This window comes from Urocitellus parryii, chromosome 8, assembly GCF_045843805.1.
Source record: "Urocitellus parryii isolate mUroPar1 chromosome 8, mUroPar1.hap1, whole genome shotgun sequence".
In the NCBI taxonomy this organism is placed as follows: Eukaryota; Metazoa; Chordata; class Mammalia; order Rodentia; family Sciuridae; genus Urocitellus; species Urocitellus parryii.
In genome coordinates, this window is record NC_135538.1 from 63,910,700 (window position 1) to 63,924,562 (window position 13,863).

The 13,863-nt window shown below is 37.1% G+C and overlaps 1 protein-coding gene across 1 annotated transcript in view; it reads right to left on the minus strand.

Annotated features, from left to right (window-relative positions):
• The window catches only part of Klhl32 (kelch like family member 32), a 184,823-nt gene that overhangs the window by 141,028 nt on the left and 29,932 nt on the right, over positions 1-13,863 (minus strand). The window lies entirely within an intron of this gene.

Genomic DNA, 13,863 nt, shown 5'->3' on the forward strand with positions numbered 1-13,863 from the left:
ATTTCTGAAAACAAGATGAAAAAAAATGACATATAGAGGATGAAAATTAGCAGGAAATGAAGACTGGATTCTTACAGAATTAGCATAATTGAAATATGTAATAGGATGCAGTTGTCAGGCTTTAAATGGCTCCTTGGCTATATACACTTACTCATTTACTTCCTGCTCCCCACTCTTGCCTTGGTTTTAAATCATTGATGTATCTCTAAACAGAAAAATAATTATTTAAACAGTCTGGGACCTGGTCCATGACTACACTTTACAACTCTCTCTAGAGGGTCTAGCTCCCATTTTCTAATACATCCAAGTAGCAAAATTAATTGCAATCTGGATAAGTTAAATAGGCTTCCTTCTGTCTCAATTTTATTTTGAAAAGCGAAAACAGGGTGAAAATGCCTACGAAAGGAATATGCTAAACTGTGCCTATTTCTACTGATTTGTATAAAAAAAGAGAGCTACAATTTGCAATCTGACTAAAATACAGGATTTATTATATTGGACAGAAACCCTCAATTGGTATGATTGTATTTCATTGTTAGTGATTTAAACAGTTTTTATACAATTGTATCTTTTAATTCTTATTTTCTTTTTTAATTATGGAAAACAGGATATCTGTACTTTCATTTATTTCTAATGCAAGTTTTGATAAACCTAAAAGTGAACATCATTTTTAAATGATTCATGATGGGTGAGCAGCACAGGTGGTCAGAATGATTCTAGGTACATTGTTTAATTAGCTGAGACACTTGCTTAGCAACCCACTGTTGCTACAGTTTCCTTTCAGAATCCAGGTTATAAACTCCAGGCTGTTATATCCTAACACAAACACTAACAGAAATGGACACTTGAGCTTTAAAATTGCAAAGAATATCTTTTATTACAGGGAAGTGAAAAAGCTTAATCTATCTGAAAGCCCAAGGTTTTGAAAACTCTTCCAATAATCAGATGAATGGAGAATACGGATCATAAAAGTTACATAATTAACAATTAAAGGACAAATCTAACTTGATATTTTTCAAATATTTCAAACATGATCATTGAAAATGATAAAATAAACTGCCTTCTATAGACACTTTTTGGAGACCAACTCACTAAATTATCTCTTCTCCAAAATTACCCACTGATAATCTGCTATATCCTGTAAAGCTTAGTGAAATGGATACCACTTTAAAGGTGAGTCAAAATGAGTTATGAAATCACCATTGAAAAATTTTTCTTACTTTTTATTATTTACTATTTTTATATACATTATTTACTATTTAATTTGATTAAAGTCATAAATTTAGTTGGATTAAAGTTAAAATTTATAGGCAAATGCACTCTTTTTATGGTAACATCCCTGACTACTCTCAGTACAGTGTACCTACAATATGGCTGGTTGTCAGTGCCAGCCATTTAGACCTCTTCTCCCTCAGCTAGCTTCCTTGCACTTTTTCACATGCCTGGAATGTGGATTTCTTCCTAATTCAAGATGCTCCACTTTTCCCATGAGCTCAGGGAAATACAAGACATCTCCTGTCTTTCCCCTCCCAAGAATCCACACTTGGATTCAGAGCTGGGCCAGCATGATAGAGCACTGAAGGGAAAGGCTCAGGTTCCTCCAGGCACCCAGCTCCTAGGGCTGCTTGCGCACCTTCAGAAACATTAACTACATTTATCACAAACCCTAAGGGGAGTGCTGGGTGGGGTTGGCAGCATGGGGCATAATTCTTTTCCTATGAATTGGGAGTGACCACCTCAGTGGTCTCTTTCAACTAGTCCCCTACAACTTTGTAACCCACTGGCAAGACGAAGATTCTCTCCTTGACCCAAATCCAGTCAGGCTCTTTTAAGTTCCCACCCCCCAACAAATAGTCCCTGCCCATAGTCATATCTTCAAGAACTTTTACTCAACCACTGAATAAATAAAAAATATCACTTTAATGAACACAGAATTTATATTCTGAATATTTAGTCTCTGAATAGTAAAGGTGGCAATAAAAATAGTTAAGAAAATGTATATTACATATTTCAGTATCATTACATGAGCTTCTCAGTTCAGTTTAAGGAACTCAAGAAGGAAGGAGGGGATTTTTCTGTGCAGCATAACTACTTTAAAGGAACAGGCAGGGGAGGGTACCAGAATATGCCATTCTAAACTATGGGTCTTTCATTAATGGCCATTTGAGAGTTAGGTGCTGCAGGAAAAACTCTAACAGGACACAAATTTTCCTTTTGTAAGGAGAATTTTCATTTACAAAGGACTGATGTATCATGGAGTCTCAGTAAATGTCAATGTGCACTTTCTTTTATTATTATATATACAAATATGAATTCTATTGAGATTTGCCCAGGTGACAGGTATGTGGGTTAATTTTTACTTATGTTTTACGTTTTGCCAAAGTAGTTAACATGACAAGTACTAATCGTTTCATATATTATTAATGAGTTTTTAAAAGTACCTCTTATTCCTGCTATCTGTAATTTATAGTGATTAAAGGGAATAATCACCAGTTATTAAACAAGTAGAAGTAAAATATAAGACATACAGAAGTGATACAATAGAAGAGTCCAGAGATATTTATTTATTTATTTTTGGTCCCATTGAACCTGGGGCACTTAACCACTGAGTCGAGTTCCCAGTTCTTTTTATTTTAAGACAGGGCCTCACTTAAATTTCCAAGGCTGGACTCCAACTTGCAATCCTCCTGCCTCAGCTTCCTGAGTTGCTGGGTTTACAGGCACGTGCCACCATGACCAGTGAGTTCAGAGACTTTTATACTTATTATGAATTGTAGACATAGGTCATAACCACAAAAACATAGCCACATTAGATAATTTTCCAATGTACTCAATGACTTCTCGATTCCAATTCAATATCTAATTAATATGCCTTGAAAGGAAATATTGCATCAAAGCATAAAACATATTGGGATATGTGCAATGGTCCTAGTCATTATTTCATTTATGTATTACATGAGATGACAATTTATCTTTAACTCTGGGATTTCTGTTTATCACATGAAGTGATACATTTTTAATATCAGTTAATTAGCATGTGGTACCTAAAAAGTAATAATAGATGTTCCTTTTGTCTGAACAGCAAATATCCAAGGGTCCCCCACTGGCATATTTTCCTGTACAGAATGTGCATTCCTGAATATTAACAAGGATGCTTTCCATTTCAGAGATTGAAAACACCCAAGTTATTCCTCCAAATAAAAATTAGCAGGGCTTAACTGTCACAGTAAAAGTCCAATGTGTGATCAAAAGTTCAGTTTGCCACCTCAGTAGAAATTTAGGCCCAAAGAGTAAAATAGTCCCATTCTTACTTCCAAAACCCTACAATTCTTTTAATACAGAAAAGACTGATTATCTGGTCAGAAGTGGTGATGCACACCTGCAATCTCAGTGACTTGGGAGGCTGAGGAAGGAGAATATCCCTGGTATGAGGCCAGACTCAGCAACTAACTTAGTGAGGCCCTATCTCAAAATAAAAAATAAAAAAGGATGGGGATGTAGCTTGGTGATAAAGCACCCCTGGGTTCAATCCCTACTATCAAAAAAAGACTTGATTATTCATAACATACTCCCTGAGATTATAACCTTGAAGCTTTCCTATTGAACAACTGATATTAAAAATTTAACTCAAAAAATTTGAAAACAATGACTATTTCACCTAGTATCATTAATGAAATGTATTTTGATCTGTATTATAGTAAACAATGCTTTACATGAATGAACTGGTTTAATTCTCAGAACTTGATATAGAAAAGAATATTTTTTTCACTTTGTTGGTAAAAAATCTGTAGGTAAGGAACTCAACAAAAGTCACAGAACTAAGAATTAGTACTGTCAAAGATCAAAACTGGGTCTGTTTGAACAGATAATTTTTAATTTCTGCTAGGGTTACATCCTGATAAGCCCATTGTAAACCAAAAATATCTTGAAAATTCACTTAGGAAACTTAACCTACTCCACCATAGGTTAGTAACTGCAGAGTAATGACTGCTCACCCTCCTGAGCCCACGGCTGACTGAGGGCTGCAACCTGGCATCATGAAAGTATACTATAGTATATCACTATCCTGGGAAAGTATCACAATTCAAAATACAGTTTCTACTAAAGGTACATCCCTTTCATGCCATAGTTAAATTTTTAAAAAATGTAAATTGAACATTCATTCATCTGCAATAGTCTGCATTCTGAATTGTTCTGCTCTAATCCCAAATTGTATTAAAGCCATAAAACTACTACTTTCAAAGACATCTAAAATAATAAAAATAAGTTATATGAAAATTACAGAAGAAATATAGTCAGTGAATTCTTAACATTATAAGATATAAATATGTACATTTTGATATACTAAGTATTTCTTAAAATCCTATGAGAGAGGGAAAAGAATCAAGAGGGAAAAGATTAAATATCTTTTTGAAGATGGACTTCACTAAAGGTTGACAGAACACACAACAAGTTTATGTTGTCCCAGCACAATAATACCAGAAAACTAAATATCTGTAATAAGAAAAGAAAAAACTTTTGTAAAATTATACAACACACTGAATCACAAAGTGTCAGTTTTGTCTACTATTCTACTTTACATTTTACATATTTGAAAGCACCTAGAATGGTGCTTAGTACACCGTGTTACATAGTGAACATTAGCTTGATTCTCCTTTCCCATCACCTAGATGGAAATATTGAGGGCACACTTGTCAACAGTGTATTTAAGATTAAAAGCTGAAAGAGAAGCTGAACAGGTTGGATGGCACAGTTAGCTCCAGGGAGAATCTGATAAGATGAAGTTAACAAGGTTCAAAAAATGTTGCTATATTTCATTTCTTTTCATTATCAAAATGAAGGAGAAGTAGCTTAACAGTCACATGAGATTTAAAAAACAAAACAACCCATAACCCTACATTTTTTAAAAAAATCATTTGTATGATTATGCATAGTAGTCAAAAGAGTGTAAGTCAGAATTCACTAATATTCTTAATATATAATGTATTTATATATCAATAAGAATAAGATGAACAACTCCATAGAAAATAATGGTCAAAGAGCACAGATAAATCATCAAAGTGGAAATATAAAGAAACAATCAATATTTGTTCAACCTGTTTAGTAATAAAAATTGCAAATAAATAAAAAAATGCCAGTTCTTTCCAATGGAGCAAGGAAAAGGAACCTCTCACACATGCCCACAGGTATTTAAATTGGTAGAGGGCACTTGAAAATATGGACCAGAGGCTTTAAAATGTGCAAACCCTTAACCCAGACATTCTATATCTAAAATATTCCCTATAAAAATAATAAGATAAGCATGCATAGATATAGCTACAGGAGGTTTTACTGAAGTGTTGTTTATTCAAGCAAAAAATAGAAGTTATAAATGAGGGGATGAGTTAAATAATATATATCCTTCAGTGAAAAAACAAGTAACTTAACAGCAAAATGAGAAGGCAGATAAATTCTTGAAAAAAATATTTACATATTTTAAGAGAAAACATCAGAGTAATAAAATTATATTGTATTATGTAAAATAACTTCTGTAAGAATACATGATTTTCATCTTGTGAAAAATACATTTATATATGTGTGTGTGTGAGTGTGTGTGTATATATATATATATTTGTACCAGAGATTAAACCCAGAGGCACTTAACCACTGAGCCACAAACCCAGCCCATTTTATATACATATATATGGTCTTGGTAAGTTTCTTAGGGCTTTGCTAAGTTACTGAGGCTGGCCTTGAACTTGTGATTCTCCTGCTCAGCCTCCCAAATCACTGGGATTACAGGTGTGCACCTCTGCGCCCAGCATGAAAATACTTTTTAATTTTGAATATCTGTATTTTCCAATGTTTCTACAATAAACATGTGCTTTGTACATAATTTAGAAGGATAAAAAAGAAAAGGAGACTTTGCTCTACATCCTAAATCTAGCACTTACCAGTCATATAATCTTAGTCAAATTGGTTAATTCCAGCACTCAGTGCCTTCAGATACAAAACTGACACAACAATCAATTATACCCCTCAGGGTCAGTTGGAGGATAAATCTAAGAGTAAAAGCACTTTGAAACTGAAAACTGCTTCATAAACATTAGTTGTTATTACTGGCTGACAAAACATTCAGTAAGACAATCCTATAAAGAGGCTGGGGGGAAACCTGATCGACTCTCAGGGGACATTAAGAGAAGTGTGAGGAAAATGTGAGTCTCCTACCTGCCCAGGTCATATTTTAAACATATATATATATATTATACAGATATGTACATACGTGTGTGTATAATGTGTGTGTGTCTAGATACACACACACACACACACACACACACATTTTTTTTCCTGAGGTTTGTTGAATCCATGGATGCAGAACCCTCAGATATAAAAGACCAACTACAGTTTGTTGAAAGACACACAAGAGGTGATGAAACCAAGCTTCAATCATAGCAGAGCTGCCTCCAGAGTCCACACTCTGATCCACAGCTAACAGGAAGAAGGGATCCTATTCCAGGATTCAGTTACACCCTAAAGTGCTGAGGAGATCTACCAACAGTTTCAGGAACCACCTAGTACCATTCCTGGAGAATGAAGGCAACAGTGACTCAATACAAAGGACGTTTTCAATAATCTAAAGTGCTCAAAGGCTATGTAAGTTAATATTTCCATCACTGGAAGTAAAAGATGGAGCAATGGCACACTCAGGGTTGTTCCAAAGAAAACTCAAAGGCCCCTAGGTCTGTCTGATTTGCAGAATCTAACACCAGAGGATCAGGACCTATAGCCACCACTTTCTGGTATCTCCCTAAGAGGCCCCAGTTACGGGCTGAACTGTATCCCTCCCAAATTCATATGTTGAGTTCTTAACCTCCAATATCTCAGATTTTGTTTACAGATAGTGCCTTTAAAGAGGTAATTAAGCTAAAAAAAAGTCACATGAGTGGGCCCTAATCTTATACCCTGTGGGTATAAGCAGAGATGGCTAAGTATCTAGAATGTCAAGCCCAGTCTGATCTGTGCCTAAAGAACCTGCCACCTCCTAAAACACCATTCCTGAGGCTGCGCTATGCACCTGCATGACTTTTCCATTACTTAGGGTGATGTTTTTTTCCCTCAGCAGGCCTTCTACCAAGCTGCATTTATAGGTAGCCCTACCAGCTTATTATATATGATCATAAATGTATGAATTCTTTGCAGTGTGGTTCTGCTACTGGTTCTACTCAAGAGGGAAAGGGAAACACTGCCATTTTCATGTGCTAGGGGAGGTGGAAACCCAGTTCCAACTGAGTACATGGTAGTCAGATGAATACAGGCAAAACCCTTAGCCATTTGATCAACTCATCTCTCTGCCTGAAACTGTTGTGATAAAGGCAAACTCCTTTAAATGGCACCATTGCATACCTTTCTAGCTTTATGTTTTGCCACTTGGTCCTTTGGCTTTTGCTCACAATCATGTAAACCAACTCATCCATGCTGAACTGTTCTATCATTTCAGAACACTGGTAACCACTATCTCTACTCCTTTCTGCCTGGTTAGTTCCTATTCATTTTGCAAGTCTCAGAGATCACCTCTTCTTGGAATCTCTCCCTGACCCTCCCAGGTCAGAGTTAGTTATGCTCCCACATGCTCTAAGAGTACCTATACATCAACACTCAACAGCATATTCACCTCATTAGCACAGTCTGCATTCCTATTGCCATTCTGGCCTTCTAAGTCCCCACCAGAATCATGCATTAAGCTCTGCCTACAATATTTGAAAGCTTTTCCAGTCTGCATCTCTAAACTTTTCAAAATTCTTCCTCCAAACCAGAGATGAAGACTATACTGGAAACTATACTAGAGGGCACTGTATTATATTCTGGCAAAGAACTTGGCTACATTTTGTCCATGTCCTGAGACTCTGGGTGAGGCTGAATTTAAAAACTATAGACTTATTAATCTGGTAGAATAAACTTCAAGGCAGCACAGCATTCAATCAGTGGCATGAACATCACTGGCGCTTTTAGCTAGATTTACTGTGATAATCAGGAGCAGAAACCAGAGCTAAAGGATTTCCAAAACTTGCAATTTGGCTAGTGGATATAAACTGGGATGCTTATTGAAGCTCCTAAAGACATGTTAAGTACTTTGCATAGAAACAATAAGCAAGATGCTTATGGGACCATTTCAGAAATATGCAAGATCATACCTATTGCAGGCACAAAGGTACAGAAGGGAAAATTCCTTTGAAAAGAGATCATTCAGGTGCTCAGAGGCTGCTGCATCTGTGATTCCAGGGGGCCCAGGTATTGTGAGAGCTGGCATCAGACCTTGGCATTATACATGAAGTGCTGGTTCTATGGTATTGCAGGATGATAGGGTCATGAAGGCTTATAGTAAGACTTCAAAGGAAAGTCTGGGAGACTAGGAAAAGTGCAGCAGGATCAGATCTCTATGGGCCACGCTTTAGGGGGTGATATATGTAGATGTGAAGGTAAAGCTGAAGCTAGAATAGAGACCAAAGGAATAAAGAGTTGCCAATAAAATGGACCATCTGCCAAGAAAAGCTGCTGGCTACCAAGAGAGCCAGACTAGAAAGAGCCCATGTGCACTGAAACTGACAATGCCAAAGGTATTGTGCTGCCTAAGTCTTAGGAGAGAACATTAAGCAGCCATGTGTCCTAGATTCTGTATGTAGAGTTAAGGGTGGGGCCCATTGTCTGGATAGTTTAGGTCTTGATTTGGTCCTGTCCTTTCTTTCTCTGCTCCCATTCTTCCCTATTTACTCTATATTGGACATATATGTAACATACTTTTGATTTTTACAGGGGCCCACAGCCAAAAGTTCAAAGTCAGAGGAGACTTTGAACTTGAGTAATGCTAAAACTGTTAAGACTGCAGGACTCTTGGAGAGAGACTAAATGCATTTTTCATAAGCTTTTCGTGGCCAGGAGTGAAATGTTATGATTTGGATATGAGGTGTCCTCCCAAAACTTCTGTATTAATACAGAAAAGTTCAGAAATTCAATAATTGGATTGTGAGAGCTGTAACCCAATCAGTCCATCCTAGTGTGAATGAGTGGGTGGTTAACTACAGACAGGTGGTATGGCTGGAGGAGGGGCGTCACTGTGGGTGTGTCCTGGAAGAGTGGATCTTCCCTGAGGCCCCTTCCCTACACCGCCAACCCTGCTTCCAGACCGCCCCTAGGCTGAGCAGTTTTCTTCCACTGGGCTCTTCCCCCATGATGTGTTGCCTCACTTGGACCCAGAACAATGAAGTCAGCTGTCTATGGACCAAAACCTCTGAAACCATGGGTCCCAAATAAACTTTTCTTCTTCTAAGTTGTTCTTATCAGGCATTTTGGTCACAGCAATGCAAAAACTGACTAAAACACTATCATCTTGTTTAGAGGCAGAATCCACAGCTATCTTGCTCATTGTTGGAATCTACCATTATTGTTTTTTTTTAAATTTTTTTTATTTTTTAGTTTTCGGCAGACACAACATCTTTGTTGGTATGTGGTGCTGAGGATCGGACCCAGGCCGCACGCATGCCAGGCGAGCGCGCTACCGCTTGAGCCACATCCCCAGCCCCCCATTATTGTTATAAATCCTTAAAAGCAGAAAAGTAAAAGTACAATGTATTTCTGTTTTAGAAAGAAGACCATGAAATCTTAATGACAGATATTTGCATATATTGAACCATAATGTTTCAAATTACATTATGAAATGCATTCTCTAAAAGAATAAAATACTACATTGTATATGAAAATTTTTCCTTATGTAAAAATCAGGACAAAGTATCTAGTCACCCTAATGAATATGGCTGGAGACCTTGAGAACCAAACTAAAATATAATATTTAAGTCAGTTATTCCAGTCACATTAGCACACCCCTTTCCAGCTCTCAGTTTAATTTAATTTTTAGTTCCATCACTGCTCTATGAATAGAAACATAAAATGCTTGGATCAGTTACACAGTCTTGTCAAAATAACCTAACCTGCAATTATAACATCCTGAGGTGCTTTTTTTAAATGTTGCCATGAAAACTTTTTCATTAAAGAATTTCTTATAGTTCTCACATCATTTAAAATTAAATTAAATTATCCATCTGCATCTTTACAGATGGCATAATGTAGATCTTGAGCATTTTGCTATTATAAATTATTTTTATGATTTATAGCATGATACCATATAGCATGGCAAAATCATTAATGTGCTACATATGTGCAATTATTTTATTTCATTAGACAACCCTGTATAAAAAAAGTTCTTAATCAGACAGTAAATGACCATTCTTTTGTTAATGTTTCCCTTCTAACAAATAGAAAACACATGGTTTAGAACCATATGGTCTAGATGTAATCCAAGCTCCATTTTAAAATACAGCAATGGTCTTAATTTTGAATTTTAAAATATTAACTGTTCATTTATCCAATATTTGCTAAATGGTTAATACAGGATCCACTGAACAAGATATGATGAAAACCAAAAAGATTTAAAATATCTACCTTCAAAAATCTTATAATCTACAAAATAAGGAATAATATCTCCACATATACCCTGATATTATAAATGCAGTATATTCTGCATTTTCTGCTATTGAGTAATATACAGATATTTTTTTCATTTAAAAAATGAGAATTGAAGCATATTATATACATTAGTATGTTACTATTTTGTACCCCTTTAAAAGCTGATGTGTATCTTACAGCTGCAAGAAGCACTGGGACAGGGAAAATTCTGTTACTCAAGTACCTACACGTGGAGGCTAGCAGTATGTATGTACGTTTGCTATTACATTTAATTTTTATAACAATCTACCCTTATAAGAGTTAAATGTGTCCTTTCTTTCTTTCTTTTTTTTCCCCCCAGTGTAAAAACATGGTCTCAACAAACTGAAATGTTCAAGGTAAGAAAAGCTAATAACTGGTGCAGTTAAGATGAAAATCCCCAGTTCTCTTGTATTATACTGTATTATATTATCCTTCCAAAGGAAAGATTGGTGTCCTTTAGAGTGCTGGGCAAAAGTTAAACACAGAAACACTGAAGAATAGAGAGAAACTTCTTTCCAGATGAGAACAACACATTCAAAGATATGAAGGCCCCTGAGCTATAATTTTATGAATGAGAATCCTGGACAAGCTGGAGGTATAGTACAGTAACCTGATAAAAAGATTGGGGTCCAGAAGTAGATTACTTAGATCTGCAACCTGATTCCAATACTGGTTTTGTATTTTTGTCACTGTTTGCATTGCGGTGACTAAAATACTTGACAATAACAACTTACAGGAAGAAGAGTTTATTTGGGGCCCATCGTTTCAGAGATCTCAATCCATAGATGGCTGACTCCATTACTCTGGGTTCACCGTGAGGCAGCACATCATGGGGCAAGGGCCCAATGAAGAAAGGCTACTCAGCTCATGGAGGTGTTGGGAAGGAGAAAGAGGGAGTGGAGAAGGGGCCACAGGGAAGATGTACCTTCCAGGGCACACCCCAATAACCTCTTCCAGCCATGCCCTACCTGCCTATAGCTACCACTCAGTCATTCAAACTAGGATGGACTGATAAGGTTATGGCTCTCATGATCCAATCATTGCAGCTCCAAATGTTCCTGCATCGTTAATACAGGAGCTTTGGGGGAACATTTTGTATAACCCATAACATTGTGTGAACTTTTAGTTACCTAATTTCTCTAAACCCAAATTTCCTAAGGAATTAAGAAGGTGTAGAAGTGGAACTTAATAAAAGATAGATTCCCAGTTAAAGATGGTGGATTGAACACATGTCCATTGAAATGTTTACACTGATTGCAACACACATCCTAATTTCAGGAATGCTAAATTTCAAAAACAATGTTTTTTCACAAGGAAATTGCCCAAAGAAACCATAGTAAATGGATTTTAAAACAACAATAAATATACAAGATCAAAGAGAACAAGAAATAGTAGCCATAAAACCTACTGAAGCTTAAGAACAGATGGATGCATAATAGCTGATTTCATACAGAAGGTGAATTCTACTCTGTTAAAGGGGAATGCAAAGAAAAATTCTAATTTGCATCAAGGAATATATATGTTGGAAGATTCAGGAACTGATGGTACCAGCATAAGGTTCAAACTATGGACTGTCCTCCTGAAATTGATATGCTAATATCCTAATAACCAATGTAATGCTTTGTTTTTTATCCATCTTGATTGGCTCATATCTCCTTCCTCAAGGCAGACCATAGGAACTAGAATTTTTCTTCCTCAACAATAGGTCATAGATGTTCTAACCTTCCACTTCCTCTGGCTTTCTGGAGCTCTGAAAAAAAGAAATGGCAGGGAGGGAGAGAGAGAAGGGAGGGAGGAAGGGGATGGAAGAAAGGAAAGTCCAACAGTAACTCATAAGACCTTCCTTGTTCCAAAAGGTTCACCCCCCATTTCCTGGAGGAAGGAGTGCTGCACAGAGAGACCAAGAAGAATGCTGGAGCAGAGAGATCTTGATGGGATTCTCCACTCAGTCTACTAGCCTTAGCTCATACCCTTTTTGTCCAATCACGTATTCACATAGTTGTCCAGGCCTTACTTCAGTCACACCTATGCAATCAAGTCTCCATATAAACCAAAAGGACATGGTTCAGGAGGCTTCTTTGTAGCTGAATATGGAGGTTCCTGGAGATTGGCACACACAAAGGAGGCATGGAAGCTGCAGGCCCCTTCTCCCATATCTCAACCTATTCATCTCTTCATCTTTGTCCTTTGCAACATCTTTTGTGTTAACCAGTAAACGTTAAGTGTTCTGTGATGTGCTTGAGCGAATTACTTGAACACAAGGAGGAGGTTGTGGGAACACTAATTTACAGATGCTCAATCAGAAGTACAAGTAAAACAAAATGAAACTTGCAACTAGCATCTGAAGTGAGGGTGGGCACTGGGATCTCAATCTGTAGAGCCTAACACTATCTCCAGGTAGACAATGTGAGAATTTAATTGAATTAGAGGACACAGCTTGTGTCCCCAGCTGCAGAATTGCTTCTTGCTGGTAGAGAGAAATCCTCACACCTTTTAGTGTCTTCTGTGTTGGTTGTGGTGTGAGAGCAGAGAAAAACAGGTGGTTTGTTTTTCCTAATCAGGAGGTAGTTAAGTTATGAAGGTACAGCCTTCATGATGCCATTAATACCCTTATAAGAAGAAAAAGAGGTTTTTCTGTCTGTCTGCTCTCTATCATGTGAAGATATGGTGGGAATTCGGCCATCTGCCAACCAGGAAGGGAGCCCTTACCAGACACCTGGTCTGCCAGCACCTTGATATTTAGCTTCCCAACCTCCACATTATGAGAAATAAAATGCTTGTGTTTAAGCCACCCAGTCTATGTCTTTGTTATAGTGACCCAAACTGTCTGAGACAGTTGCAATAGAAAACTGGGAAAAAAATCTGTTTTGAAAGCAGTCAAGACTCCTAAACCCCCACCCCTTTCCTGCCTCACTGGTCCTGCCTCATCCCAGTGGCAGATTGGATATTTGCTGTCTAGAGGAAATGACAATTTAGACTGGGCATTACAGACATAGTGGATGATGGAGATGCTTTGCTTTCATGTCCCACTCAGCTTCCAGAATACCAGTAGTTAGGTTCATACCATTCAGGAGGATTAGAGTATTCCTTGGTGTATATAAGCCAATAGTAAAATCTAAAGGTCAGATGTAAAATGAACAGCTCAACCTGATCACTTTACCAAGTAGCCCCTGGGTAACAAGCCTACCCATGTATTCAGAGCTTCTGGTCATCTCTTTTTCTCCCTCTCTCTTTAAAATGGGTGACTATCCAAGGATCACCAAAAGTTTGAAAAGAACAGAAGAGAATCACCAAACCAAAGAAATATAAAACTAAAACTAAACCTAAAACATTTTTTTCCTGGGC